The sequence below is a fragment of the Erithacus rubecula genome, assembly GCF_903797595.1.
Source record: "Erithacus rubecula genome assembly, chromosome: 13".
Classification (NCBI taxonomy): Eukaryota; Metazoa; Chordata; class Aves; order Passeriformes; family Muscicapidae; genus Erithacus; species Erithacus rubecula.
Window position 1 is genome coordinate 10,628,471 of NC_136665.1, and position 13,165 is coordinate 10,641,635.

The following is a 13,165-nucleotide window of genomic DNA, read 5'->3' on the forward strand; positions in this document are numbered from 1 at the left end:
AGCCCTCTGGAGGACTGCAGGACAGAATTGTTGGCCAGGGGCATCTCAGGGCATAAGCCACAGAGAGGCTGACTGAAGCACTTTGTTCAAGCTCCCTCACTCCATTAGCTCCAGGACACCAAATGGAAATAAAACAGAGCCAGCTTCAGTGCAGCTCTCATTGCTCCAGGTTTTAAACATTGCAACATACGCCTGAGTTACCTTGTACTGTGTCCAGCTGGTGCTCTCTGGTCATGCCCCCATTGAAAGAGATAATCGTGTTTTGTTTAAGTTAATTTCTGAAGTTTAAAAGCCCATTTATATCTGCCCAGTTCACTGAATTGAGCCTCTGCACAGTAGCATATTCAGTTTCTGCTGTAACCTGCTACTGCTGCTTTTAGCTGTAGCTGTAACCACAGAAATAGCAGCCAAAAAAAAAAAAACAAACCACCAACACTTTACTCGCTTCATTTTTTTTTTTTTTTTTTTTTTTTTCCCAGTGACACTGGCTGCACTGTTCATTGGAAAGAGGGTTTGGGCAAGGCATATGACTGTGCTGTCTTCCTCAGCTGAGAGACTGAGAGAGGAATTGGAATTCTCTCTGGCTTTGCTGAAATCACTCTGCTGCTGAGAACATCTGTAGAAATGAAGTAGCTTTTTCTCTTCCCCTCTCACTGATGGCAAACTTCAGAGAAGGTCAGGCTCGTGGGTGTTTGTGTGGATTATTTTCATGACACTGAAAAGGGTAGAGCCTGTCTCACTGCAACCAGCTGGAAATACAGCAAGCTGATTTAAAAGTATATGATTTAGCTGCCATCTATATATAGATTAGGTAGCAGCCAGGCTGTTCTTCAGCACGGTGAGCATCACTAACCCCAGAAGCCAGTGGCTCAGGCAGCCACACCATCCCTGCTGGAATGCTGCTGCCTCTCCCAGGGGGCTCTGAGAGGGGCACAGGCTGCAACTGGGAGCATTGGAAACACTGGGACTCACAGGCTGGAGTTTCTGGGAGCCCATGGTGCAGAAGAGCAGGAATCACCTTCCATGGCCAATCTCTGCAAGAAGAGGCCAAGGCACCACCTGAAAACCTTTGATCTGAGGGGTTTGCAATCTGCAGAGCTCCTTGGGCTGCTTCTCCTGAATTGATTGTGGTGGTGTCATTGGATGCTGCTGGGAACCAGGGGAAAAGCAGCCTTGAAGCCTTGCCTTCCTCAGCTTCACAAGGATAAGAAATTATAGCAATGATTATACACCTGCTGGGTGTGTGAGAGCCCTGTGAATGTCTCATGATATTTTGCAGAAAGCATGTTTTCAAAGAGGTGTTGCCTTCTTGGACAAATGAGTCTTTTCTATTTTGTTTTTCACATACTACCCTATATAAAGTGTAGTGTTTCTTTAAATGAAGCTCTCTCTTCTCTTTTTCTTCTCCATTACATGAGGAACTATGTTGCATTATCCTTTTCACCTCTCTCCTATAGCCTAAAATGCAACATGGTAGTAATAAAAACTCCAGCTGCAAATCCAGGGCCCTGTTCCCTCCTGTCTGTGGACACTGGGAAGAGGAGCTTGTTTGAAAGATTTCTTTAGGAAAGAGAGAAGTCAGCTGGCTTGGCTTCCTTTGCAGTGGCTCACAGACTTGGAATGGGCTTTCTCCACACCACACTAAGCTCATTTGGTACCTCTCCAGGACTAAACTTCTTGCAAAAGACACCTCTGGATGTAGTTTCTGTTGGAGGCAGACACCATGCTTCCTTGATAGACCTCCTAGACATTATGGGTCAGTGGCTGTCTGATTTTAGCAGTGCTGGAATTTTCTAATGCAGACGTAATTCAATTAGGGCACCCAGAGGCTTGGAGAAAAGCCTTTATTTTTTTAGTCAAAATAAAAATAGCATCTCAGGCTTCCTAGAATAGTGAAAACACAGAGTATCATGAACAAGAGCTGGACTAAGAATATTTATATGCCATTTCAGTCAGGGTTTCCATGAAATAGAAGCTGTTTGAATTGGATTTGCCCAGCCCTGTCATGTTCAGACATATGCAATTACTTCTCTATGCTTAAAATTGCAGTAACAAACCTGAGTTTGACTTTGTGGCAATATGTACAGAGTATAGCCTCACTAATGGTATTTAGCTGATGATGATTATTTTAACTGCACCTCCTTCAGTAAACAAGAAGCTCTGTTTTTAGTCATGAAGGAATGTATCAGCAGTACTAAATGTATTTAGGAACCTACAACCTCAACTAGACACGGTCAGTGAGGACAGTACCTAAGTAACACAGGTTTCTTTGAAAATGTCATTCCATACTGTTATCTTTGTTCATTTTTACTTTCCCCTGGGCCAGGCTGCTTTGCTGTAGAAAGAGTCAGCAATGTCAGTATTTCAGGATGGTCTGGTTATGCTGTCAGGACATGGGGTGCTGAGGGGAGAAAGGACAGACCTGTCCAACCTTCCCTGATGTGAGAGAGACAGGAACAAATGGGACCTCTGTCCCTGCCTATAACACAGGGTTTTAAGGAGAAAATAAGTTTCTCAGCATGTTCATTCTGTGGTTGAGTAGACTTCTGTAGAGCCATTGTGATATTGCAGATACAGTTCTTTCTTGGAGGGAACAACAGCTTAAGGAAAGAGAGGGGAAAATTCCCACCTCCAGAGGACACTTGAAATGCAATGGGTTTTGTTTGTGCTTGAAATGCTCTAATTCCTCATTTCCAGCCACCATAACTAGGCTGTAAGAACAAGCACTGAGCGTGAGAGTCCCTGCCCTGTGCAAAGCCTCACTCACAGTAGATCTGTGTGACACAGCAGACAAATTCCTTCCCTGCATCTCCTTCCCCTGAGCTGTGCTCCCTGAGAAGCCAGAGCAGCTGTGCATGGAGCTGCAGTGCTCTGCCCCATGATGGGCATGACCCTGGTGGGGCTCTGCTGCAGATTTATTTGGTTTCCTTGGGACACGAGGTCCTTGGTTGGTCCCCATCTCAGCCATCACCCTGACCACAGCTGGTGCAGAGGTGCAGGGCAGAGCCCTTTGGGCAGCAGAGACAAAAGCTGTGCTTTATTCCCTGGGTGTGCAAGAAACAGCAGAGCAGGAGGCAAACCCTGGCCATGCTCCTCGTGGGAGCCTTGACAGGTTAGCTGCTCTTGCTGTTGAAGGGCTGCACAGCTCCCATCATTGTGCCAGGGTCAGATGGTTTTATCTGTATCTGGAAATCACATCCCTTCCTCAGGTGAGCCCCTCAATCAGACATCAGCAGAAAGCAAGCTCCCAGCTGGGAACAGTATACCAATTGATGAAATATAAATACCTGGCACAAAGTACAACAGTCCCTAGTTGCCACCACTGAATAAAAAGTTTGGTGGGAGTTTCCATCCTACCAACAGCATTTCCAGTAGATGCAGGCAGAGGGTTGTCCTCAGAGCCTGTAATTTTGTTTGCTTTCATTACCACTGATGCTTTTAAAAGAAAAAAGATGCTGCTTTTTCTTGTATTTTATTTTTAAATTGTGGCAGAAAGAAAGTAAAAGGAATGTTTCCTTGAAATATATTTTAACAGAGGCCAGCATTTCAAAATGAGACAGCCCAGTTTTTGGTTCCTTGGTCTTTAGGAAGATTTCTGAAGAGATCAGGACAAATTGTAAAAGGGCCTCTGTGAAGTCATCAGCTTTTTCTTTTTTATGTGGTGAGGGGGTAACAGAAAGGTTGACAAGCTGCAGAATTAGCCAGGGTACAGTATTGACTACTCAGAATCAGATGCTGTGTGCACTGTTTGAACCCTTAGCACTTTTCTTCTGATGAGGCATAAAAACCTGATTAACTTTAGGCAATGTACACTTTCATACCCATCAAATCAGTGGGATTCCTCAGGGTGTGGAATGTCTTTTGGGGTTGTATGTTGTTTCCCTGCCCTGTCCTTCTGAGACCAAAGAGATTTTCTCAAGGCACTTTGAACAAGTGGCAAAATCTGGCAGCAGATTTTAAAAAGATACATAAAGCATCTTGTTATATTCTATGTAAATAGCAACCATTCAGTTACCCCTCCAGAGTTATTTCATGTCACTTTTACCTTTTATCCACCCTGTGTCTTTCATATACTGGCCTTGCCAGTTTTTATTCCAGCACTCAATGTTAAATAACCTAACCCAGCATGGTTCTCTGCTGCTGTGAACTAAGGCTCTTGTGTATCAGTGCAAAGTGAGCATAAACACTAGTGCATTTATGAAACAATAGTTGAAAAGTCACATTCTGCAGGTGCAAAGGAATGAAGGAAAATCAATGCACTGCTTGAGAAAGCAAGTATTCCAGCTTGGTGCTTTCAGCAGGACCTGGTGCTCTGCTTATCTTTCAGGGAAAAAATGTAATGGGTCACTGTTTTGACAAGGAGGTTCAGATAAGGTGTTAGGAAAAATTTTTGAAGGTTTGTAAATCTGGAAAGGTTGCTTGGCAAGATCTTAGGTGTCCATCTTGGGGAAACTTGCAGAACAAGCCCAAGCAGGGGATAAGCTGAGGCTTTGCAAGGTCCCCCTTAGCCAGCATGTTACAGTGATGCCATAAAATTTAAAACACAGCACTGAGTATCAGGATACACAGGGGACCACGGGAATCCCAGAGGCAGGGGGATGTCTGATGCAGTTCTAGGAAACAGAGAGAGATGATCCATGGTCAGGAAAGCCTGTGCTGCAGCAGTGTCATTCCCACATCCCTGCCCAAGCCTTCACTCGGTGGCATTTCAGTGCACCCAGACCACCACCAGATGGGAGTCACCGGCAGGAGGCCAGGGAAAACTGCTGCTGCAGCTCCAGAATTAAACAACTGGGTGCAAAGTCAACATATCCTCCAGAAAAGCTCTTTTTCACAGGGGCTGGACAAGCAGGCCTCCAGGAGGAGTACAACAGATTCCTCAGTTTCCAGCAGAAACTAGACGCTGTTTAATTTCTATTCAACATGGTCATCAGACCAAAGCTTGGGGTTAATCTCACTCAGTGGCACCAAGGTCCTGGGAAAAAGCAAAGCATGTGGCAGAAACCTGCTGAGAAGACAGTAACAAGCACTACTAATGAGCAGGGAGGGAATCAGGCATGCACTGCATCAAAGGCTCAGCATCATTCTGCAGGCAAACAGCACTTCCTCCTCACCTACGAGTCAGCTGCAGTTCAGACCTTGCCAGTAACAAATAATTTCCCTCTGCTGCATGTTTTTAGCACCTTTTGGTCATTATTTTTGGTTGCCTGTATTGTTTTAACAGTCATAAATAGCTCCAGCCACGATCTGAACTGCACAGTGGGAGGCACTGTGCAGACAGGGAACAGAACTTCCACGAGGAATTCGCAGCCTGTCAGGGAAGGAGCCACTGCCATTCTACAGCAAATACTCATTTCTCAGTTCTTCCAATTAACCTGGAAAAGCAAAAGATTAGGACACCAGGGAGCAGTGGTTGCCACACTCATTTTATGTGTGCTGCTGAGCAGTTGTATTTTCATTCGTGCCTTGTGTATCTACTGTTCTCCAGCCACCAGTGGTGTCTGGGGAGGGAGAGAAGGGCTGCTCCAAAACAGACTGAATCTGATGATTCCATTAGAAATAGGCTTGGGATCATAACCTGAGACTCTGACAACTTCATCTTGTGCCCTTCCACATATCTTCAGTTATCTCAAGCAAGCACTAGTCACTGTTCTCTGCCTTAATGGGCTGGGGTTGCACTTTTCTGCATGGTAGGGCTGCAGGGGAAGGGGATGGCACAAGGGAGCAGCATGTGTGACCAGGAGCTCTGACACACACTCAGGAACAGGGAACAGCAAATGCCTCACCTCCCAACAGCTGGTGCCATTGCCAGCAGCCAGCTGTTTTCATAATGTACCTCTTCCCCCTGGAAAATGAGTTTGTCCTTCTAAAAGGGGTTTTCTCCTTATAAAAGGGATTTGTCCTCCTATAAAGGCAGCATTTGCAGCTGGGTCCACATAGGAATCCTATGAAATCCTCATGGTGTGCTTCCGTTTTTAGCCCTGTGGATCTGAACAGCACGTTCACCTCGGGCTGCTGAAACCAGCCCTGCATATGTGATGTGCTCACAGATGGCCCTGGCCCTGCCCCCGGGGATGAAATACAGACAGCAGGCAGCAGGACTCAACAGGTCCTGCTCAGTGCCTGAGCTTCTACTGGGACCTTTCACTGTATTTTCTTTAAAGGGAATTTCCAATTATGGGTGAAGTTTGGTTATTTCTACTGGTTTTATTCATCCTGCTGAACCCAGGGAAGCTGGACTAAATGGATCATTATTTTCCTGAGCTTCTCTGGGAGCCTTGAGCTAGATTTTCTGGTGCTTCTGTACTAGGAGACACAAATAATGAAAAATTCACCAACAGTCTTGAGTACACCCTCCAGCTCCTGAAAAGCTATTGCAAGGGGATTCCCACTGCACAGGCTGATATGTCTTCAGTCGTTGAACTCTCTCTGGCCCCAGGGACAGCAGTGCCAGACTTCCCTTTTGCTGCCCTTGAGGTCTGTCAGCCCACCTTTACATGTGAGGCAGACACCAAGTCTTTCCACACTCATCAAGGGCCTAAAATTACTGCACCCTTTGCAGCAGAGAGCCGGCTGCATCTGCTGCATCTGCTGCATCTGCTGCATCTGCAGGGCCATTGGCAGCCAGCAGCACTCCCCCAGCACTCTCTCTTGCTCCCCAGAGGTTGGGGTCACAGTCCCTCCCTGTCCATATCAAACAGGTACAGGGCTGTGCTGCCCAGCTCCTCCCAGCTGTTACTGCACCGCTGCTGTGCCCTGGCAAGGAGGGATATCAGGGTCTCCCTTGTGCTCTCGTTTCTATTTCCACTCTCTAGACTCTCCAACAGGGACATCGAAGAGCAGTTTAATTCATGGTCATAGCCCAACACAGCCTGCAAGATGCTGTGTGTGTTGTTATTTCGTTCCAGCTTCCTTCACTGCAATGAGATTCTCCTCCAGGTTTCCTCTACCCTAAATGAGGGCAGAATGAAGCCCAGCATGTGCACATACCCGTGTTCTCTGTCATTTCCAGTGGCTCCTCCTTGAGCTGTCCTCTTTTTCTTCAAACTAAGTGTGCTGGAGCTGAAGAGAAGCACTGAATGAGTATTGTCAGTGGAATCCAGCTCTTGGCCTGGCTAATTTGGCAGGTGGCCTTTGAGTACATCTCAAGTGTTTTACAGAGCTGGGTGAAAAGCATCCCTGCTATTTCAAAACTGGGGCAACAGAAGCTCTGGGCTGGCTCTGCCGGTGATTACAGAGCCTGGGGGATAGAGGATGCAGGAAGAGAACTTCGTGCTCTCACTTTCCAAACGCATGCCGAGAGTCATAGTGAAGTATGTCCTCCTTCTACAGAAATTTATTGCTGGAGGTGGAATTAGTCAGAAGCATTACTGCTTTCAGTAAAAGACTGCAGGGCCGGGGGGAGACAAAAGATTACTTAAAAAAGGAAGAGGTGTATTTTAAGGCCACGTGTATTTTAAAACCACGAAACTTTGTGATGCTTCATAAGTGCAGACCGTGCAGAGAAAAGTCATCAGGAAACTCCCGATCCTGGCACCACACCGGCGACTCCCTTTTCCCCTGGGGGAGTCCTGAAGCGGTGACTGGAGCTGGGCAGGGACGGGCGCAGTCCCAGCGCCGGCAGGGCGCGGGCACGGCAGCGGGCGAGGAGCGGGCGAGGAGCGGGCGAGGAGCCTCCCCGGCCCCGGGCAGGAGCGTTCCCCGGCCCCGGGCAGGAGCGTTCCCCGGCCCCGGGCAGGAGCGTTCCCCAGCCCCGGGCAGGAGCGTTCCCCGGCCCCGGGCAGGAGCGTTCCCCGGCCCCGGGCAGGAGCGTTCCCCGGCCCCGGGCAGGAGCGTTCCCTGGCCCCGGGCAGGAGCCATCCCCGGCCCCGGGCAGGAGCCTCCCCGGCCCGCGCTGGCCGTGCCGAGCGCAGCCGGCGCCGCGGGGCTCTCGGGGGGCCAAGTTCCCGTGGCGGCGGCTGAGCCGCCCCGTGTCACTTCCTGCGGGCGGGGCGGCGGCGCCCGCGGGGCTCGGCGGGGCTCGGCGGGGCTCGGCGGGCCGGGGCCGGGCCGGGGCCGGGCTGGGGCCGGGCCGGGGCCGCGGGCGCTGCGCTGCGCCGCCAGCCGCGGCCGAGGATGCGGCGGAGCCGGGCACCGCGCCTGGCGCTGGCCGCCGGCCTCGGCTCGCTGCTGCTCGTCCTCCTTCTACTTCCAGAGCAGCCTCAGCCCAGGTGGGTCCGCGCTCTCGGAGGGTGCCCCGGCGGTCGCGGTGGCGGGCGGGCAGCCCTTTCCTCGCTCCCGGAGCCGCTGGGGTGTCGGGCGGTCCCGGAGAGCTGAGCGTGGTTCCGCCGGCGAGCTCGCACATCGCTCGGCTGAGCCCATTGAAGTTCTCCGCTGAGCTCGCCCGCGGTGCGAGCGGCGCTGCTGTCCCGGAGCCGCCGGTCCGCTGACACCCGAGTCTGCTTTCTACAGACACCTCTCTGCCACTGTCCTGTTCGGTGCCTGCTTTCTACAGACACCTCTCTGCCACTGTCCTGTTCGGTGTCTGCTTTCCACAGACCCTTCTCTCTGTCGCTGTCCCGCTCGGTGTCCCCATTTCTCGTTTCTGCAGACCCTGTCTCCCCCTGTCCCGCTCGGTGTCCCCATGTCTCATTCATGCAGACCCCGTCTCCCCCTGTCCCGCTCGGTGTCCCCATTTCTCATTCATGCAGACCCTGTCTCACCCTGTCCCGCTCGGTGTCCCCATTTCTCATTCATGCAGACCCTGTCTCACCCTGTCCCGCTCGGTGTCCCCATTTCTCATTCATGCAGACCCTGTCTCCCCCTGTCCCGCTCGGTGTCCCCATTTCTCATTCATGCAGACCCCTTCTCTCCCTGTCCCGCTCGGTGTCCCCATGTCTCATTCATGCAGACCCTGTCTCTCCCTGTCCCGCTCGGTGTCCCCATTTCTCATTCATGCAGACCCCTTCTCTCCCTGTCCCGCTCGGTGTCCCCATGTCTCATTCATGCAGACCCTGTCTCCCCCTGTCCCGCTCGGTGTCCCCATGTCTCATTCATGCAGACCCTGTCGCTCCCTGTCCCGCTCGGTGTCCCCATTTCTCATTCATGCAGACCCTGTCTCCCCCTGTCCCGCTCGGTGTCCCCCCGGGGCACGAAGCCGCTCTGTGATCCTGGAGCTGTGCTCAGCCCTGCCCAGCCTGTGCCGGGGTCGGACGGGACAGCGGAGCTGCTCTGACCCGCAAGTGCCCATTTACACCCGCGGAATTCCTGGAAGAATTCCTGGGAGTCTGTTTGAATGGCTCAAGGGACTTCTCTAGTGTGTACTCTTAGAAATTTCTTTGAAGTTGGGAAACAATTCTGAACTAAAATCTGAACCGTTTTGTACTGGGGGATAATTTATTTCCCTGCCTTTTTGTGCTCCTTTGGGGAAATCAGTTCCTCTTTTCTAAGAGACGTTATTGGGTAATTCCTGCCGTTTTAACAATGTACTAATATTTTCTGAGTACAGCAGCAATCCATCAATGGGGCCTTTAGAGTTACATCTTAAAATCCAGAAGACTGATTTGACTGAAACGTTAATGGAACTTTATCAGTGTAGACTAAATGAAATGGGATTTTCCTTTTATAAAGGCTGCTCCATCACTTTAATGTGTTTTTTTCCTAAAAATAAGAAAGGCATAACTTGTTGTCTGAGTAAGATTGAGAAGGAGTTGAGTTTCAGTGAGTATTTGTTCTTTCTAGACAAGCATGTGAAGCTTGTCAGATGAATTCAGAAATCCCAGAAGACCATAATCAGTACTGTATTCCTCAGTAACTTTTTCTTTTCTTAAGGAAATGATTTATGCATCTTATTTTAGTGTTGGGACTGCTCGGTAAAAGTGCAGCACTGAATCAGCTTTAATCTCCAGGGGTGCTAATGAAGAGATGACTGTTTTACACTGGATATGCTTTCTAGCATCTGACTGGAAAACATGTCTCTTTACAGAGCTCAGGTTTTCAAAAAAGAGATTCTGTTGCTCTGAGTCAGCAGAACTTTCTGTGCTTAGCTGACTTTGATGGCTTACCTGATCTCAACCCAGTTTCACACAGAGTTCCTGTGAGGTCAGAGCAAACCAGGTGATGGTAATGGTGCTGGTGTCTCACAAGGTGCTGGAGGGAATTTGGGTCTGGAATGCTACCTTGAGAAGTGCTGGCCAGCTGAGGCTTTGAAAAATGCCATGCCCTGCAAATCTATTCTTTCACGTGGGGCAAGTGTGATTTTTGAAAGTTCCCACAGATGGTGATAGGTTTGAGACAGAGATCTCCAGCTGCTGTAACCAAGTAATGTTTGTCATGCATTTGTGAGACTGTGAATGCCCTCTGCAGATTTACCCCTTTAGATCCAGGAAAGAGGTAAGTTAAAGAAATATTCATGTTCTCTAACATCAGATTATTTTCTAGCCACAGTTTTCTCCCTGGGCCCAGCCTTCATTTTTGTGCCATTTCTTTCCCTTATTATTTTTCTGTTTACAGTTTTTCCTTTCCTCTTCAGATCAGTGAGAAACTCACACAAGCAGAGGCAAGGTCATTACCATATACAGGAAAGAAGCAAGCTAAAGATTGCTTCATTTTTTATCCCAAAGGAAAACAAACTGAGGCCAATTACTTGAATTTTAGAAGTTACAAGTTACAATAATAGGTAAACAATTTGCAAATGGAAATGTCATCTTTAAAGTGATGGCTGCCTGGGGGTTATTTGGAGTTTTAGTTGTCTGGTGTCATTCGGTTTTTCTCTAATAATGAAGAATAATGCTTGAAAAAAAAAAAGAAGCAATGCTATGAGTTTCCCCCAGGAGCAGTCAGATCCTTTCTCCATCGTTAGCAGGATTGAGCAGGTTGCCTTTCCTGGGCCACCCACAGTTCATTACATGGAACATGCTGAATTAATCCTTGCTAATGGCACATAGAGACCAAACCTTTCTGTGACCAGGACAAGGAATGGGAAGAAAGATGATATAACCAGAGACCTTTAAGCTTGAGAGTGCTGAGGGCTCACTCAGCTCAGGGAGCAGGAATGAACTGCTCTGTTTGCATTGCCCACTGGCAGCTCCATCCAGGCACTGGAGTGGTCTGTGCTGAACTCCATGGCTGTGCTGGAATAAGGCTTTCTTGTTCTGCCTCAGGAACACCCACACACCAGCCTGTGCTGAAATAACTCTGCTCCTCAGTGCCACTGCATTGGTTATTTTGGTGGTGGGCTGAATTAGATTGTGCTGAAGTCAGGGGCAGAATTCCCTGTTGTACCTCCTGGAGGCAGGAACGGGCTGGGTGTGTTTGCCAGAGGGGTGGGACAGTCTTGGTGCTCCACAGGGAGCTGGGTTGTGTGCTTGAGTGTGCCCTGACTTGGTGGCCCTGGTGGTTTTTTGTTGCCCTTGTTCCTGCTGGCTGTAGCAGTGAGCAGACACAGGGGCTGGAGGCTGAGCTTTCCCCTGGCCCTGGGCTGGAGCTGTGCCATGGACTGTCCCCTGCTCACTTTAACCCAGTGCTGACCTGTGTGTCCTGTTGGCCACCAGCTGCCCTGCTCCAGGCTGACAGACACATGGCCAAGGGCAGGATGTCTGCATTGCAGGAAGGTGTGGAGGTGGTGCTGGGCACACTGGACCCTCCACACCACACCACAGTGCGCAGCTGTGGGCTTCACCTGGAGCAGTCACCCTTCAACACCTCCTGCACTGGTGGCATGGGCAAGTGCACTCAGCTCCCAGGAAAACCTCACACCATCCCAGATGGGCTCAGGGGGCAGTGGGGGCCACCAGGAATCCTTGGCTGTACTGGTGGCACCCCCAGCCATCCAGGAGGTCCTGTCTGCATGATCACCATCCATCCATCTGAGCTGATGTTCTCTGCTGCTCGTCAGCTGTGCTGATTGTGCACTGTACATTCCCTGCACTGAGGGGAGAACACACTGCAGGGCTCCAGGCTGCTATTTCATCTCACTCTGCTGGCAGCATGTCTAGGCTGGCACAGCAGGAGATACTGGAAGCTGCCATTCCTTGTCTGCATCAGAGCTTTGGTCACTGCTGTTCTCAGGGAGACCACACTGATTTTAGCAACAATGGGGGAGGCAGGATGGCTCTGGATGTGGAAGAGAGGGAAGCAGGAACATATGAATGAGGTAGAGGGAGGTGAGTGGCAGGATCTAAGGCCCTGTGTTCATCTGGTGTGAGATTTCTGCAGGGCTGTGCTGTGGGGCCACCCCACAGTGGTTTGTCTTTGGGGCACCTGTGAGTAGTTGCCCCAAAGAGATGCATTGAAATCTGGAGAGCAGCAGATTTTCTCCAATAAGAAAGAAAAGCTCTCAGTCTCAAAGTGCTCCTTTATTTCTGTTCTGGTTCTGTCCATTTGCAGCATCCAGCTGTTGTTTCATAGGTCTTTTTAGCAGCACTTGCTCAGTGCTGGCTTCTGCACTTCCCATGTTGTTTCACAACCAGCTGTTGGATCTCACAGGGCTTTGCAGGTGAGAATACTCAACCTTTGGTCTGACTCTTTCACAATGAGAGACACCAGAAGTGCCAGGGTTGTGATAGTATTACAGAAAGCTTTCCAAGAGAGAAGACAGCAAGAGCCCTCTCTCCATCCTTATCTGCTCCTGTATCAACCAGCTGGATCTGCTCTGGGCTCTGATAGAGCAAAGCCTTCTCCAACCCATTCTCCAGCCTGAGAGAGAAGGGTTGGGGTGTTACAGGAGGATGAGCAGCAATGCCAGAAGCCACATGTAGCAGATATAACAGGTAGGGAACTGCCTCACCATCTTTGTGTGTTCCTTAGCCCTCTGATGTGCCAAGGAGCATGTGGAAGACACCACTGCCACCACTCTCTGCCAGTCCTCAGGTGGCTTCAGTTGCCCAGCCAACACCCCTCAGAGCTAGCAGATCTTGGAGAAACTCCTGCTTCTTATTGTTCTGAATTTATTAATCTCAGCTCCATCTCTGTGCCTAAAGATAGGTTCCTTCAGGGAGATACAAATTATTAGGGAGATTGTAGAGTTGATAAGTGATTTGACCCACAGACCTTTAATCCCTGAACCTACAACTGCACCTAGACCTGGCATGAATGGAGATAAATACACACTTGAATATTAGCAGACCTTTGAAAACCAGGTTTTGTTTTGTTTTGTTTTGTTTCTTTCCCAGAACAGGAAAGAGCC

At 49.6% G+C, this 13,165-nt stretch overlaps 1 protein-coding gene across 2 annotated transcripts in view; it reads left to right on the forward strand.

Annotated features, from left to right (window-relative positions):
• The first annotated feature begins 7,879 nt into the window (after positions 1-7,879).
• CHST13 (carbohydrate sulfotransferase 13) overlaps positions 7,880-13,165 on the forward strand; it is a 29,563-nt gene continuing 24,277 nt past the window's right edge. The window contains exon 1 of one of the 2 annotated variants that reach the window (XM_079317149.1): positions 7,880-8,210. The gene's annotated coding sequence lies outside the window, so the exon portion shown is untranslated. Of the gene's footprint in view, positions 8,211-10,278; positions 10,372-13,165 lie in introns of those variants that run through there. The other variant, XM_079317150.1, reaches the window with a different exon arrangement.